This window comes from Triticum aestivum, chromosome 2D (assembly GCF_018294505.1).
Source record: "Triticum aestivum cultivar Chinese Spring chromosome 2D, IWGSC CS RefSeq v2.1, whole genome shotgun sequence".
NCBI lineage: Eukaryota > Viridiplantae > Streptophyta > Magnoliopsida > Poales > Poaceae > Triticum > Triticum aestivum.
The window spans coordinates 6,289,087-6,304,534 of NC_057799.1; the positions used below are offsets into that span (position 1 = coordinate 6,289,087).

Consider the following 15,448-nt stretch of genomic DNA (forward strand, 5'->3'; position numbering starts at 1 on the left):
ATATATAGTGTGTGCATACATGCAAAAAAGCATTGACTTTTCACTCCTATTGGCCAGCCGGCATGATCAGGCGCATTATGTTATATATAAGCTGGACGTTTCAACCTAGTAATATAATTCCTTTCTAGCTATAGTCAGGGGCACTCCTATTGGCCAGCCGGCATGATCAGGCGCACTCAAAATGTGTTGTCATATATACAGCCACTTGCACGCTCATACGTCGCTGTAAACCTTAGCTGTAGAAGACAGGATCAAACAACCCAACCACTACCTGTTCAAAGTCTAAATGGACTTTCTTCTTCTTCTTCTTCTTCTTCTTCTTCATCATCATCATCATCATCATCATCATCATCATCATCTTGTTCTTCTTCGTCTTCTTCTTCTTCTTCTTCTTCTTCTTCTTTTGTTGCTTCAAGCTGGGTCGCGTCACACGTGAACGATGATTAGTATATCGTTGGTGGTACACATTATATACTGTATATATATGCACTGAAAATATGTCGTCATATATGCAGCCACTTGCACTCGCATATGAATTAATCTCATACCTCGGTCTAAACCTTTGATCGTGTACTTGTCTCGCACTGCACTGATCATCGCTATCAATCCGGCCATTCTTCACTAAACAATACAAAGAAACCATTATTAGCATTACTAATTTACTTGGGCAAATGCTGGGCAACAATGTTGTGTAAAGACTTTGCCCCCGGCTCCTTCAGCTGGCTGGCTCCGCCACTGCATGCATGTGGCTCTGTCACGTCATACGGTTCTAAGTAAGCGTGGTCGTTACTGATTCGTGGCACCGTATGTCTGCGACGAAACGTTCGCGTGACCAACGCGTTGGTTCGCCAACAGTTCCCCCAAGAGTGAGCTTTCAATCACGTCAGCAAAAGGTTTCGTTTGTTTAACCTCCTGCCAGTGGCGGAGCCAGGAATTTGCTGTTGGGTATTCTTTAAAAAAAATGCCAAAGCAATACAATAGAACAATAAATGTACAACAAGATGATAACATCAATGACTCAATGACCAGCATTGCAAGTGCGGCTTTGTGAGATCAACAATCTCCATAGCATTAACAATATCTTGATCTTTCTTTTGCAAAGCTCTACTCAAGTCATCGGTGTATTCAAATATTTCTTGCATCAAGTGTGCCATGAAAACAAATTCAAATGTCCGGAATGATGTCAACATAGTCATTGCTGCTACCGCCTCTGTGCCGTTATACTCTTTTGCAATCTTGATGAGAACACGCCTTACTGCGGGATACATGGAGATAACATGGTTGATAATCTTGTAATAAGAGCCCTAACGAGTATCACATGGTCTTCCAATACCCATTTCTTGATTCAAACCCATCCCGGTTTCTACTTCTTCCAACTCTAAGGCAGCAATAAGTTCCTTAGCCTGCTAGTTGATGGATGGCGCTGTCGCCGCGGGAGATTGCCGGCACGGGGGGAAGCGGGTAACCGAGGGAGGAGAAGGCCGGCCGCCGGACCTAGAGTCGCTCGCCGCCGCCAGAGCCTCCAGGTAGCGCTAGGTTTGGGGGAAAAGGATAGGGAAACTGAAGATTCGTTGGATCTGGAATCGGGAGATGCCCACTTGAGCAGTGGACAATTTTCGTGTTTTGACCCTTTTCCGTAAGTTGATCCAGATCTGACCCTAGTTTGCAAAAATTTCGAGATCTGGCCTTTTTTCTACCGCCAGTGTCCTTGACGATAGGGTATAACAGTGTACCGCCAAGGTCTCTGGCGGTAGGGTTGCATGCCCTACCGCAATTTTTTCCTAAGTATCAGACACAGTGTGTATTCGTACCTACCGCCGGACACTTTGACGGTAGGGTTATATAGGCTACCGTCACCGTGTTTGGCGGTAGGGGTCCGTGCTGCTGATGTGGATAAGTTTTCTACCGCCAGAGACCTTGACGGTAGGTTGTTATACCCTACCGCCAAGAACACTGGCGATAGGAAAAAGATCAGATCCCGAAATTTTTGCAAACTAGGATTAGATCTGAAACAACTATCAAAAAGGGTCAAAACACGAAAATTATCCTCGAGCGGTCGGCTCCTCGCGCGCCTGACCAGACGCTCGCTCGCTCGTGTCTGCCACCCCGCGTCGCTGCCGTGGTGCGTTTGGGTTGGGCCAAGACCAAGTTAGCCGTTATACCGTATAACTAGGTAATTGCCCGTGCGTTGCAAAGGGTACATAAATATTTTATATGTACCTCGCAAAAAAATATAATATTTTATATGTAATCACTGTGATTTATTTAGCATAGCTTTCGCATTGTGCTACAGAACCGCAATAAGAGATGCGAGATCATAAATTTTCAAATGAGTACACAATCAACTATCATTTTTTCTTTATTCTTTTTTCAACTATGACACAAAGCAACGTCCGATATTTCAATTCCCATCTTTACTATATTGGCAATATAGCAATATTTGTAGCCGCGGATTTGGTGAACATGGGTGCGCGCGCATCCTTTATGAATAGTAAATTCAAAAAAATGCTAGAAAAATCAAAAAAAATCTGAATTTACTTTATAAATATACATAGTCAACCGGTATACTCGCATATGATGTTTCACGAAGAAATCACATCCGTGGTAATCTGGGCAAAAATGACAAAATCGAAGCTATATTAAAAAACACTGTTTAATGAATAGTATGATCGCATTTGTATTTTCTTCACTAAGAATACCATGGGTGTTAATACATCATGAAACTTCACACGTGAGTAGAATGAACGACTAAGATTCATAGCGCAAAATTTCAGAATTTTTTTAATTTCTCTAGTATTTTTTATGAATTTACTATTCACATGGGTGCGCGCGCACTCATGTTCACCTTTGTATTTTCGTATTTGTGGTAGTTATAATACCAACAGTGCACTGAAGTGCACCATAGAGTGATGCCAAACCATGCGCATCAATCCACAAGCCACTAATTTGAAGATGTGAAAGTAAAAAAGGAAAATCTAGTATACCTTTGGCACTCGCAAAAAAAAACAGTAGAACTTTGGAAGACAAAAGAACATCCGAAGATCTTGTAAGTTGTAAGAGTAATCCCTACACAAACCAAAATATTTTGGCAGTGTGTGCTTATCTAATAGTTCAAGCAAAAGCAAAAGCAATCGTTCCCAGATACCCTGAATCTTTCACAGCAAAGACCTTGCATTGCAAGTTATTGCAGCAGAGAATCACGATGTATGCTGCCGCCACTGGTAGAAAAAGAGGCTTCCATACGCCCCCATTAGTCCCCAAAACAATCGAACCGCGACCAAAGGGGTCTTTAGTCGCGGTTCGGGAGGAGACCCGCGACCAACTATCTGGGCCCAGCGCGCTCGGTCGACAGCTGGCGGACGGGAGGGGCTTTAGTCCCGGTTGGCCTGGCCAACCGGGACTAAAGGTCCCCGAAGGCCTTTAGTCGCGGTTGGCCAGGCCAACCGGGACTAAAGGCCCATCCAGCTGGCGGACGGGAGGGGCTTTAGTCCCGGTTGGCCTGGCCAACCGCGACTAAAGGTCCCCGAAGGCCTTTAGTTGCGGTTGGCCAGGCCAACCGGGACTAAAGGCCCATCCCTATATATAGGACTCAGCTCACTTCACTTCACTCAGCTCACTTCACAATTTTCAGAAGGGGGTGGTGGGTTTGCTTTTGGTTCCTCCTATGCACACAAGGTGTTTGATGAAATGCCCGAGAGCCTGAAACAAACATGATATGAAGTGTCCGAGCCACACTTGAGCTTTCTCATTTATTTTTCCTCCGCGATCGCGGTTAGCAACTTGAACCTTTCATGTGTCATTGATAAAATATGCATGTGTGTAGTTCATTGTTTAATTTGTATTTCTAGCTAGTTAGTTTAACAAATGCATGATGGTTAATTATATACTTTATATAATAATAATGCAGATGAATCGGCAATGGATGTACGGTCCCCGACTCTCCGGCGAGTTCACTACGAGTTTGAAAGATTTCCTCGTAGTGGCAAATGCGAACAAGCAGCAAGGTGTTATTATCTGTCCATGTGCTGTCTGTAAGAATCAGAAGGGTTACTCCTCCTCAAGAGACGTTCACATGCACCTGCTTCGGCACGGTTTCATGCCAAGCTATAATTGTTGGACCAAGCATGGAGAAAGAGGGGTTAGAATGGAAGAAGATGAAGAAGGGGATGATATCGATGACAACTATCATGATCATTTCGGTGATACTTTCATGGAGGATGATGCTGAAGGTGGGGAAGGGTTAGGTGAAGGTGAAGAAGAGGCACATGATGAGCCCGCTGATGATCTTGGTCGGACCATTGCTGATGCACGGAGACGCTGCGAAACTGACAAGGAGAGGGAGAATTTGGATCGCATGTTAGAGGATCACAAAAAGTCGTTGTATCCAGGATGCGATAATAGTCTGAAAAAGCTGGGCTGCACACTGGATTTGCTAAAATGGAAGGCACAAGAAGGTGTAGGTGACTCATCATTTGAAAATTTGCTGAAAATGTTGAAGAATATGTTTCCGAAGAATAACGAGTTGCCCGCCAGTACGTACGAAGCAAAGAAGGTTGTCTGCCCTCTAGGTTTAGAGGTTCTGAAGATACATGCATGCATTAACGACTGCATCCTCTACCGCGGTGAATACAAGAATTTGAATGAATGCCCTGTATGCACTGCATTGCGTTATAAGATCAGAGGCGATGACCCTGGTGACGATGTTGAGGGCGAGAAACCCAGGAAGAGGGTTCCCGCCAAGGTGATGTGGTATGCTCCTATAATACCACGGTTGAAACGTCTGTTCATGAACAAAAAGCATGCCAAGTCGTTGCGATGGCACAAAGAGGACCGTAAGTCCGACGGGGAGTTGAGACACACCGCTGATGGAACGCAATGGAGAAAGATCGACAGAGTGTTCAAAGATTTTGCAGCTGACGCAAGGAACATAAGATTTGGTCTAAATACTGATGGCATTAATCCTTTTGGCGAGCAGAGCTCCAGCCATAGCACCTGGCCCGTGACTCTATGCATCTACAACCTTCCTCCTTGGTTGTGCATGAAGCGGAAGTTCATTATGATGCCAATTCTCATCCAAGGCCCTAAGCAACCCGGCAACGACATCGATGTGTACCTAAGGCCATTAGTTGAAGAACTTTTACAGTTGTGGGCCAGACCTGGTGTACGTGTCTGGGATGAGCACAAAGGAGAGGAATTTGACCTACGAGCGTTGCTTTTTGTAACCATCAACGATTGGCCTGCTCTCAGTAACCTTTCGGGACAGACAAATAAGGGATACAATGCATGCACGCACTGCTTACATGAGACTGAAAGTGTACGTTTGGTTAATTGTAAGAAGAACGTGTACCTGGGTCATCGTCGATTTCTTCCCCGAAATCATAACGTAAGAAAGAAAGGCAAGCATTTCAACGGCAAGGCAGATCACCGGCCGAAGCCTGCGGAACGTACTGGTGCTGAGATATTTGATATGGTCAAGGATTTGAAAGTCATCTTTGGAAAGGGTCCTGGCGGACAATCAGTTCCGCGGGGAGTTGACGGGCACCAACCCATGTGGAAGAAGACATCTATATTTTGGGAGCTAGAATATTGGAAAGTCCTAGATGTCCGCTCTGCAATCGACGTGATGCATGTTACGAAGAATATTTGCGTGAACCTGCTAAGCTTCTTGGGCGTGTATGGGAAGACAAATGATACAAAGGAAGCACGGCAGGACCAGCAACGTTTGAAAGACCCAGATGACCGGCATCCGGAATGGTTTCAAGGTCGTGCCAGCTACGCTCTTACCAAAGAAGAGAAGGTCATTTTTTTTGAATGCCTGAGCAGTATGAAGGTCCCGTCTGGCTTCTCGTCGAATATAAAGGGAATAATAAACATGGCGGAGAAAAAGTTCCAAAACCTGAAGTCTCACGACTGCCACGTGATTATGACGCAATTGCTTCCGATTGCTTTGAGGGGGCTCCTACCGGAAAATGTTCGAGTAGCCATTGTGAAGCTATGTGCATTCCTCAATGCAATCTCTCAGAAGGTAATCAATCCAGAAGATCTACCACGGTTACAGAACGATGTGGTCCAATGCCTTGTCAGTTTCGAGTTGGTGTTCCCACCATCCTTCTTCGATATTATGACGCACCTCCTGGTCCACCTAGTCGAAGAGATTTCCATTCTCGGTCCTGTATTTCTACACAATATGTTCCCCTTTGAGAGGTTCCTGGGAGTATTAAAGAAATATGTTCGTAACCGTGCTAGGCCAGAAGGAAGCATCGTCAAGGGCTATGGAAATGAGGAGGTAATTGAGTTCTGTATTGACTATATTCCTGACCTTAAGCCGATTGGTATTCCTCAATCGCGGCACGAGGGGAGACTAAATGGAAAAGGCAAGATCGGAAGGGAATCCACGATATGTATGGACGGTCATTCTATGACTGAAGCACACCACACAGTTCTGCAAAATTCCAGCTTGGTGGCTCCGTACTTCGAGCAACACAAGAATATTTTACGCTCGGACAACCCGGGGAAGCCTGAATCCTGGATTAGAAAGGCCCACATGGAGACTTTCGGCAGTTGGTTGCGAAAACATTTAATGAATGGCAATGATGTTGGAGATCAGCTGTACATGTTGGCCAAGAAACCATCTTCGACTATAACGACTTTCCAAGGGTACGAGATAAATGGGAATACATTTTACACCATCGCCCAAGATAAAAAGAGCACCAACCAAAACAGTGGTGTCCGCTTTGATGCAGCAACCGAGAATGGGCAAAAGGTCACATATTACGGTTACATAGAGGAGATATGGGAACTTGACTATGGACCCTCCTTTAAGGTCCCTTTGTTTCGGTGCAAATGGTTCAAGCTAACAGGAGGTGGGGTAAAGGTGGACGAGCAATACGGAATGACAATGGTGGATTTCAACAATCTTGGTTACCTTGACGAACCATTCGTCCTTGCCAAAGATGTCGCTCAGGTTTTTTATTTGAAGGACATGAGTAGCAAACCGAGGAAACGGAAAGATAAGAAAACGATCAGTACATCATGCGATGATCCAAAGCGCCACATTGTTCTTTTAGGGAAAAGAAACATCGTGGGAGTGGAGGACAAGACAGACATGTCAGAAGATTATAATATGTTTGGTGAAATTCCGCCCTTCAAAGTGAACACTGACCCAAGCATTAAGTTAAATGATGAGGATGCTCCATGGATACGGCACAATCGTAAGCAAGCAGGGACACAAGGGAAGAATTGATGTGTAATAATTTATTGTACCAAACTTTGTATTTGGTCGATGAACTGAATGATGTATCAAACCTTTTATCAAACCTTCAAGGGATTTTAAAATGAATTAGTTTTATTTTTCTGATTTTTTTGATATATAATTGTATTTTTAAGATTTTAAAATGAATTAGTTTTATTTTTCTGATTTTAAAAGGAAAAAGGAAGAAGAAGAAAGAAGGAAAAAGGAAGAAAAAACAGAAGAAAAAGGAAAAACAGAAGAAAAAAACAAACAGAAGAAAAACATAAGAAAAAACAGAAGAAAAAAACAAACAGAAGAAAAAAACAGAAGAAAAAACAGAAGAAAAAAGGAAAAAGGAAAAAAGGAAGAAAAAAACAGAAGAAAAAAGGAAAAACAGAAGAAAAAAACAAACAGAAGAAAAACATAAGAAAAAACAGAAGAAAAAACAAACAGAAGAAAAACAGAAGAAAAAGGAAGAAAAAAAAGAAGAAAAACAAAACAAAATAAATAAAGCAAAAAAGAAAACAGAAAAAAAGGCAAAAAATAAAAAATATGCCACCTACTGGGCCACCATGGCCTGAATACGACTAGAAACCCATTAGTGGGCCAGGATTCAGGCCCGCAGAAGGCCCAGTAGGCCCACAGGCACATAGTGACAGAATAGGCCCGTAAGCCTGCATTTGAGAGGAGCTCGAAGTGGTGAGCGCAGCCGCGCTTATAAACCACTGTCGAAGCCTCTCGGCTAGCGAGGTGGGACTAAACATCCCACCGCACCGCGCTAGTTCCAGCACAGACCCTTTAGTCCCGGTTGGGGAGGAGGACCGCGACTAAAGGGTCTTTCTGCGCGGGAACTAAAGCGGCGCCAAAACCCTTTAGTCGCGGTTGGTGTGGCCAGCCGCGACTAAAGGGTACCTTTAGTCGCGGTCCGCCTCCCCAACCGCGACTAAAGGTGCGTCTATAAATACTGCACTTAGCAGTTTCGCCACTTCCCATTCTCCTCTCTCTCGACGCCGAAGCGCTGCCCCGACGCCGATCGACGTCGAAGCCCTGCCCCGACGCCGACGCCGACGCCGAAGCCCTGCGCGCCGCCGCCCCCGTCCCCAGTGAGCGCCGCCTCCGCCCGTGCCCTGCCCTTGCCCGCCGCCCGTGCCCTGCGCCCTTGCCCGCCGCCCGCCGCCCGACGCCCTGCCGCCCGCCGCCCGACGCCTTGCCGCCCGCCGCCCGCTGGCCCTGCCTGCCGTCCTCCGCGCGTCGGCAGAAGAAGAAGAAGGAAGAAGAAAAAGGAAGAAGAAGAAGAAGAAAGAAAGGGAAAAAGGAAGAAGAAAAGAAAAGAAAAACAGAAGAAAAACAAGAAAAGGGAAGAAAAAAGGAAAAAGGAAGAAAAAAAGAAAAAGGAAGAAAACAACAGAAGAAAAACAAAGGAAGAAGAAAAAAAACAAACAGAAGAAAAAAACAAAAGAAAACAAAAAAAGGAAGAAGAAAAAAAGAAAGAAGAAAAACAAAGGAGGAAGAAAAAAAAGGAAGAAGAAAAACAAAAGAAAAACAAGAAAAAGGAAGAAAAAAGGAAAAAGGAAGAAAAAAAGAAAAAGGAAGAAAACAACAGAAGAAAAACAAAGGAAGAAGAAAAAAAAAACAGAAGAAAAAAAACAAAAGAAAAACAAAAAAGGAAGAAGAAAAAAGAAAGAAGAAAAAAAGAAAGAAGAAAAACAAAGGAGGAAGAAAAAAAGGAAGAAGAAAAACAAAGGAAGAAGAAAAAAAGAAAGAAGAAAAAAAAAGGAAGAAGAAAAAAGAAGAAGAAAAAAGAAAGAAAAAAAAAGAAGAAAGAAAGAAGAAAAAGAAAGAAGAAAGAAAAAAAGGAAGAAGAAAAAGGAAGAAGAAAAAATGAAAACCAAATGAAAACCAAAAGAAAGAAGAAAGAAAAAGGAAGAAGAAAAAAGAAGAAGAAAGGAAGAAGAAAGGAAGAAGAAGAAAGAAAGAAAAAAGAAAAAAGGAAGAAGAAGAAAGAAAGAAGAAAGGAAGAAGAAGAAAGGAAGAAGAAGAAAGGAAAAAGGAAGAAGAAGAAAGGAAGAAGAAAGGAAGAAGAAGAAAGAAAGGAAGAAGAAGAAAGAAAGAAGAAAGAGGAAGAAGAAAGGAAGAAGAAGAAAAAAAGAATTTTTACTTAAAGAATCTTATTTTTAATTCCTCCTCCTCTATGTCCCCTTAATCTTATTTTTTAATTCCTTTATACTTAAAGAATTTTTACTACATGCAGGAGTGACATATGGCGGACGATAGAACCGAGCCGCTTAGGGATCCGGAGGCTGAACGTTATTTAATGGGCATCATCAACAATGAGATTCCTTATGTGCCGGGCTCAGAATATGAGCAACAAGAGGATGTAGTCTCTTCTTATCTGAACCTTGATGGTGGAACAGAGATTGTCGATGATCAAGAAGGTGAAGGAACGGACATTGTCGACGGAGGTCAACCGTCAACAACCGACGATCTCGAATTGCAAGTAGCAACCACCTCTGGCGAGGTATATATATACATTGAACCTCTCGTGATACAAACTTACTGAAATGTGAATACATATGTATTAACGCGCGCGACTCTCTTTCTTTTTTTAGCCCTCCGGATCGAGTACGACAAAGCGTGGCAAATCCAAGGCGATGAAAACAGGAGAAACATATGCCATTGAGTTTGTCAGTGAAACCGGCAAGCCCCTACAGCACACCTCAAAGTTTATCAACCAATGCGGAGTCGTTGTTAGAGACAACGTCCCGATCACCGTCCAGGAATGGAAGGAGCCAAAGAAGGCACGTCTTGGTTTCAATTTTGTCGACAAGAGAACGAAAAAGGATTGCTGGAGAAAGCTTATGGAACATTTGATTCTACCTCCGGAATACAACAAAGTCGATGAATTCGGTAACAAGGTTCCGGGTGGACGTCAGAGGAGGAGGCTAGTTTAAAGAGTTCGCTCTTCAGAAGATGGGCGAAGCATTCCGGAACTTCAAGAAAAATTTAACCCGTGACTATGTCAACAAGGGCAAGACTCCGGATTTCAATGGACAACATGAGAAACTGAAAGATGATTGGCCAGAATTTGTGAGGCAAAAGCAATCGGAGCATTTCAAGGAAATATCAAAAAAAATAAGGATAATGCGAGTAAGAAAAAGTTCCATCATATTATGGGGCCAGGAGGATACCGCCTTTCGGAGCCTAGGTGGCAGAAGATGGAGGAGGACCTGAGGGTGCGAGGAATCCCTCTAGGTAGAGAGGGATGGGACCCAAGGGCCAAAAGCTGGTGGTACGGGCATGGGGGATCGCTAGACCCGGAGACAGGGGTGTGTGTTCACCGGCAGAGACAGTTTGCTCCCACCCAAGCCCTTATTGACGCAATGACCCAAGCTCAAGAGGGCTTGATCAAGTTCAACAGAGAGAAAGACGCACTGACAACAGCCCTCGGGAATGATGAACACGGAGGACGTGTACGAGGCAAAGGCAAAGTTCCGTGGAAAGTAGGGTTTTCCCAGGACAATGACCCGTACTGTTACAGAAGCCGTAAGAGAAAGACGGACCGGGATGCAGATCTTATGACGAAGTTTGCATCGGAACTCCATGAGTTGAAGCAGACCGTGCATGAACTAGTGAAAGAAAAATCGGCTGCAGGGCCGCATGAAGATCATGAAGCGGATCGCGGAAGCCAGCAGCGGAGAAGCAGCGTGGCTTCCACGGATGCCCCGCCTGGTGCTAGTGCACCGATGATCGAGATTCGTGCACCGGAGCCTCACTACCCCGTGGATTATGTAAAGGAGATGAAAGAATGTGATCTGCATTATCCCGTGGGGAACGTTTCCACGAAGGTAGCTAGCGGCAATGCTTTACCCTGTACACCTGGAGCACTCCACCACAACAACCCCATTGCATATGGCTATGCTCGTGTCACGGTGGAAGACATAGTCCAAGGGTTTGAGGACCTGGAGATTGACAAACCTACACCCGAAGGGGAGAGAAGACTTGGAGATGTCAAGCGCCAGTTCATTCTATGGAAAAAGAAGTACATAGTGTTTCCAGGCGAGGCGCCAAGGCTAGCAAGTCCACCCCCCTCCGATGGTGGTGGTGGCGGTGGTGGCGGTGGTCGTGGTCGTGGTGGTTCACCTACACCTCCTTCACGCCATTCGACGCCGTCCCCCGATCCACAACCTCCGGCGGGTACGACGCCCCCCAATCCTCCTCCGGCGGGTACGACGCCCCCCAATCCACCTCCGGCGAAGAAGCGGAAGCAGGCGGACAGCAAGGAAACCCGCTCCTGGACTATTAACCCGGACCCTTATGTACCTAAGACCACAAGGGTACCGGAGCCATCACTGAAGCCTCTCCTCCCAAGGCCTGGGGAACTTAGTGAAGCTGAAACCAAATTGGCCGCGTCTGCTGATTATGAGAAATGGAAGGCGGATATGAAGGCGAAAAAAGAGCCTGAGCCCAAGCAAGTATTCACTGAGAAGCAAAAGAAGTGGGCTAAGGATTTTTTGACGACACCGTCCCAAGCCGAGCTGAATATGCCTGACGACTATGGACATGAACTTCGTAGGCAAGCAAAAATATTGAAGGAGGAGAAAGAAGAAAGTAAAAAAAGCGGGAAAACAAGTTGACCAGCTCGGGATGCAGAAGAAACAATCGATCCCCCCGCTCATAGTGAAAGCCGGTCCGGAAGAGGACCCCGAGATCATAGCAGCTGCGGCAGCACTTGGATTGACTGTACCGGGTGCCATGAAACAAGCGTCCAAGATTGGTTTGACTCTTCGTGCCTTCTTAGGCCTTGAGGATGCGCCAGTATGTGAGATAGCATTACAATATGTGCGGAATGGGCCTCTCGTCGAGCCTGCGCGGGAAAAGAGTCTACCACCACAAATGCGAAATCTGCTACGTTGGTACAAGCAATTCATAACATGGGCCGACAAAGAATATGTTTATGCGGATGTTACAGATGAGCATCACACCAAACGGTACTCTGTAGAAATTCATATGAGTGAATTGTTCCAGCTGTTCAATCTGCGTGACCTCGACAAATCTATGCTGAGTTGCTACGTTCTGTAAGTGATTTATTTCTACCTCATCTCGTTCTTCATTGCCTGCACTATATATATATATATATATATATATATATATATATATATATATATATATATATATATATATATTGTCCTAACTATATTGTTGCGTACGCTATTATGCAGATTGAAGATTTGGGAATGCAAAATAAGAAACATCCATGATGTTGGGTTCATTGACCCACATATCGTTAATGGACATGTGTTACAACATCACCCCGAAGACATGGAGAAAGACCTGTACAAGTTTCTTAGAAAGCATCAACTCAAAAGTCATATTCTATTTCCTTACCATTTTGGGTGAGTGTTTCTCTCTTGTGCCCATTCTCTTTTGTTTACTCCATGCATGGTATGTCTAATCGATGAGTTATGCATGACTGTGCATGTAACGTGTCCGCAGGTTCCACTGGATTCTGCTAAATATTGAACTTCACACCTCCAGAGTTCTAATCATGGACTCTATGGATTCGGATCCAAAGCGTTGGGCCGACATGAGAAAAATGCTGCAAAAATAATTATTTTCAATCATTTGAGCTCTATATCGATCGGTCTCTTTCGTTCATTTCCTAATATCAAGTAACTAATAACTTCCTTGTTCATTTAATTTTCTTTGCCCTGTAGGGTTTGGAGACGGTTCTCAGAAGAAATTGTCGGTGAATTCAAACATGAGCTAGATTTCAGAAGGTTAGTTAATGTGGATAAGCAGCCACCGGGGACCAATCTATGTGGATACTATGTTTGTGAGAACATCCGGAGACACACCACTGAGCGGAAGGCATCGGATAGCGTGCGGAACGCGACGGATAACTTGCGGAGGAGGCTTAGTCCAGAAGCTCGCTTCCGACCAATTTAAGAAGAATTAGCAGGATTTTTCATGAGGGAAGTCATCAATCCTAAAGGAGAACACTATACCGAGGACGAAGAAATTTATATGCATACCCGAGATTGAAACTTGTTCGAAGTTGTATATGGTCATCCATCCTAATTGTGTATGGAAACTTGTTCGAAGTTGTATATGGTCACCCGAGATTGAATATATATTATATATTCCTCTTGAATTCTTCTTGTTTGAAATTTCATATGCATGTATATAGTAGCGTAAAATATGTGTACTGAAACTTTATCAAAATTAAAATAAAACACAAAATAAAATATAAAAGAAATAAAACACTCCAAACTAAAAAGAAACCAGGTTTAGGGGGGCTAAAACCCTAAACCTGCGGAGGAGCCCTTTAGTCCCGGTTGGCCACGAGAACCGGGACTAAAGGTCCTCCGTCCCGACGGACCACGGGCGCCCACGTGGACGGGCCTTTAGTCCCGGTCAGCCACAAGAACCGGGACTAAAGCCTTTAGTCGCGGTCCGTAAGTGGCGCGACTAAAGGGGGGTCTTTAGTCGCGCATATTTAGTCCCGGTTGCACAGCCGGGACTAAAGGCTGTTGCGAACCGGGACTAAAGGGCTTTTTTCTACCAGTGCGCCTACATGCCCCTGCAGAAGCAAATAGTGCACACCGGCATCACTGGCCTAGGAAGTGCCGCTGGCCTGCTACACATGAGCTGCCGCTCTACTCACATCCAGTGATATGTTCTTTTTAAATAGAAGGGATGAGATTAATTACATTTTTTCAATTATGTATATTCGCACCTTGAATTCCAGTGGTTCTTGTACTTATTTTCGGCCGGGCTGCACTATAATGTTCGTAACGGAACACAAGTGATTCTGTCAATACCTTTACATAAAAATCTGGAGGGGAATATGAGCTGCCAACCATCGTTCATGTACGCTTTGACTTGAGAACCTGTTGTAGGCAAGTGAAAACTGTTTCTGAATTTCAGAAAGGAAATAGAAAAGAGGGTATGCGTTATATACCTTCAGAGTTTGTCTTCATCGAAAACCTTTCCATGTGAACAACTATGCATTAAGAAACCGTATTCATAATGCACGGACATTCTCTTCGTAAAATCCATGCATTAACCATCAGGGAGCGCTCTTCCATATCCTTGCAAAAATAGTGTGGCAGCCTTATGTTAGCGACAACTGAAGAACACACGAATATTGAACATAGCATCCCAGTGGCAAGGATAAATATTAAGAAACAATATGCACTATAACGCAACTAATTAATCAAAGCAATTCATTTCCTGTAACTGCATATCTGTAATTAGTAGGCATTCAATCACACTACAATCACAATTGCATATGCATCTTGAATGCCACCACTTGAGCATCATGCAAGCCTAGCCAGCAAATTGATTGTAGTTGGATAAAACTGAAGCGGATCCGTTTGAGCAACACCTCTGCAAGGCATGGTTTTCTGACAAATGACAATTCAGACTACAACCAAAGGAACAGAAGCACCAAACTGAAAGTTTTCACATATCGCATTGTGTGCTATGGGAGCTCATTACAGACCTCTAAGCTTGCCGAGGGTAGGGCTGACCTTCATCCCATGACAAGTGGTCCGAGATTAAGCCTGCCGACAGTTTTGGCTGCGATAAACATTACCTATTGATGCTATGGTAGGCAAGGAACAAAAGAATAAGCAAACACACCCGACATTAGACCTGAATCACCTGATCACATGGGCACAGTCGATCTGCTGCTTTAGGAAACCTCGGGCGCCTAGGAGCCGGAGGGGCTGTCCGCTACACCATCAGGGGTCGCTAGGCCAGTGCTGCGACCCTTCCTGCTGCAAAGGGTGGATTAGGGAGTTGTGGGCGCTGCTAGAAGGTCCACGGTGAAGGACATGGGAGAAGATGGTGGTATGGAGAGGAGAGACTCTTCCAGGCCCGGCCGCCACTGGTCTTGTTCCCGCGAGATTGGAACAAGAGTAGGCCACCGATCGTTCGAGGCCACTCTCAATTTACTCTCGCACAGCCGGCCGCCATCGCCCCTTGTTCCGTGGTGACACCATTGCCAATGATCGCAGAAAGGGAGAAGAGATGTCAGGGCGTACGTCTAGAGATAGCTGAGAAGAGGTGCAGACCTGCAAGAGCTCGCTGTCACCTGCGTCACGTATTGCCGCCGCCGCCACCGCCCCGAGAGAGAGACGATGAGATGCGTTTCAGGAGGAAAATAGGGTTTGCTGAGAGAAAGCTGAGGGGGTTGAGGGGAACCGGTTGAGT

General features: G+C 44.8%; 1 long non-coding RNA gene across 1 annotated transcript; it reads right to left on the reverse strand.

The window, feature by feature from the left end:
• Positions 1-570: 570 nt before the first annotated feature.
• LOC123050985 (uncharacterized) lies at positions 571-15,447 on the reverse strand. The gene is made up of 3 exons (XR_006423879.1): positions 14,193-15,447; positions 14,053-14,121; positions 571-621 (listed from the first exon to the last, which is right to left on the reverse strand). It is a non-coding gene; the product is annotated as an uncharacterized lncRNA (long non-coding RNA).
• Between the last annotated feature and the right edge of the window lies 1 nt (position 15,448).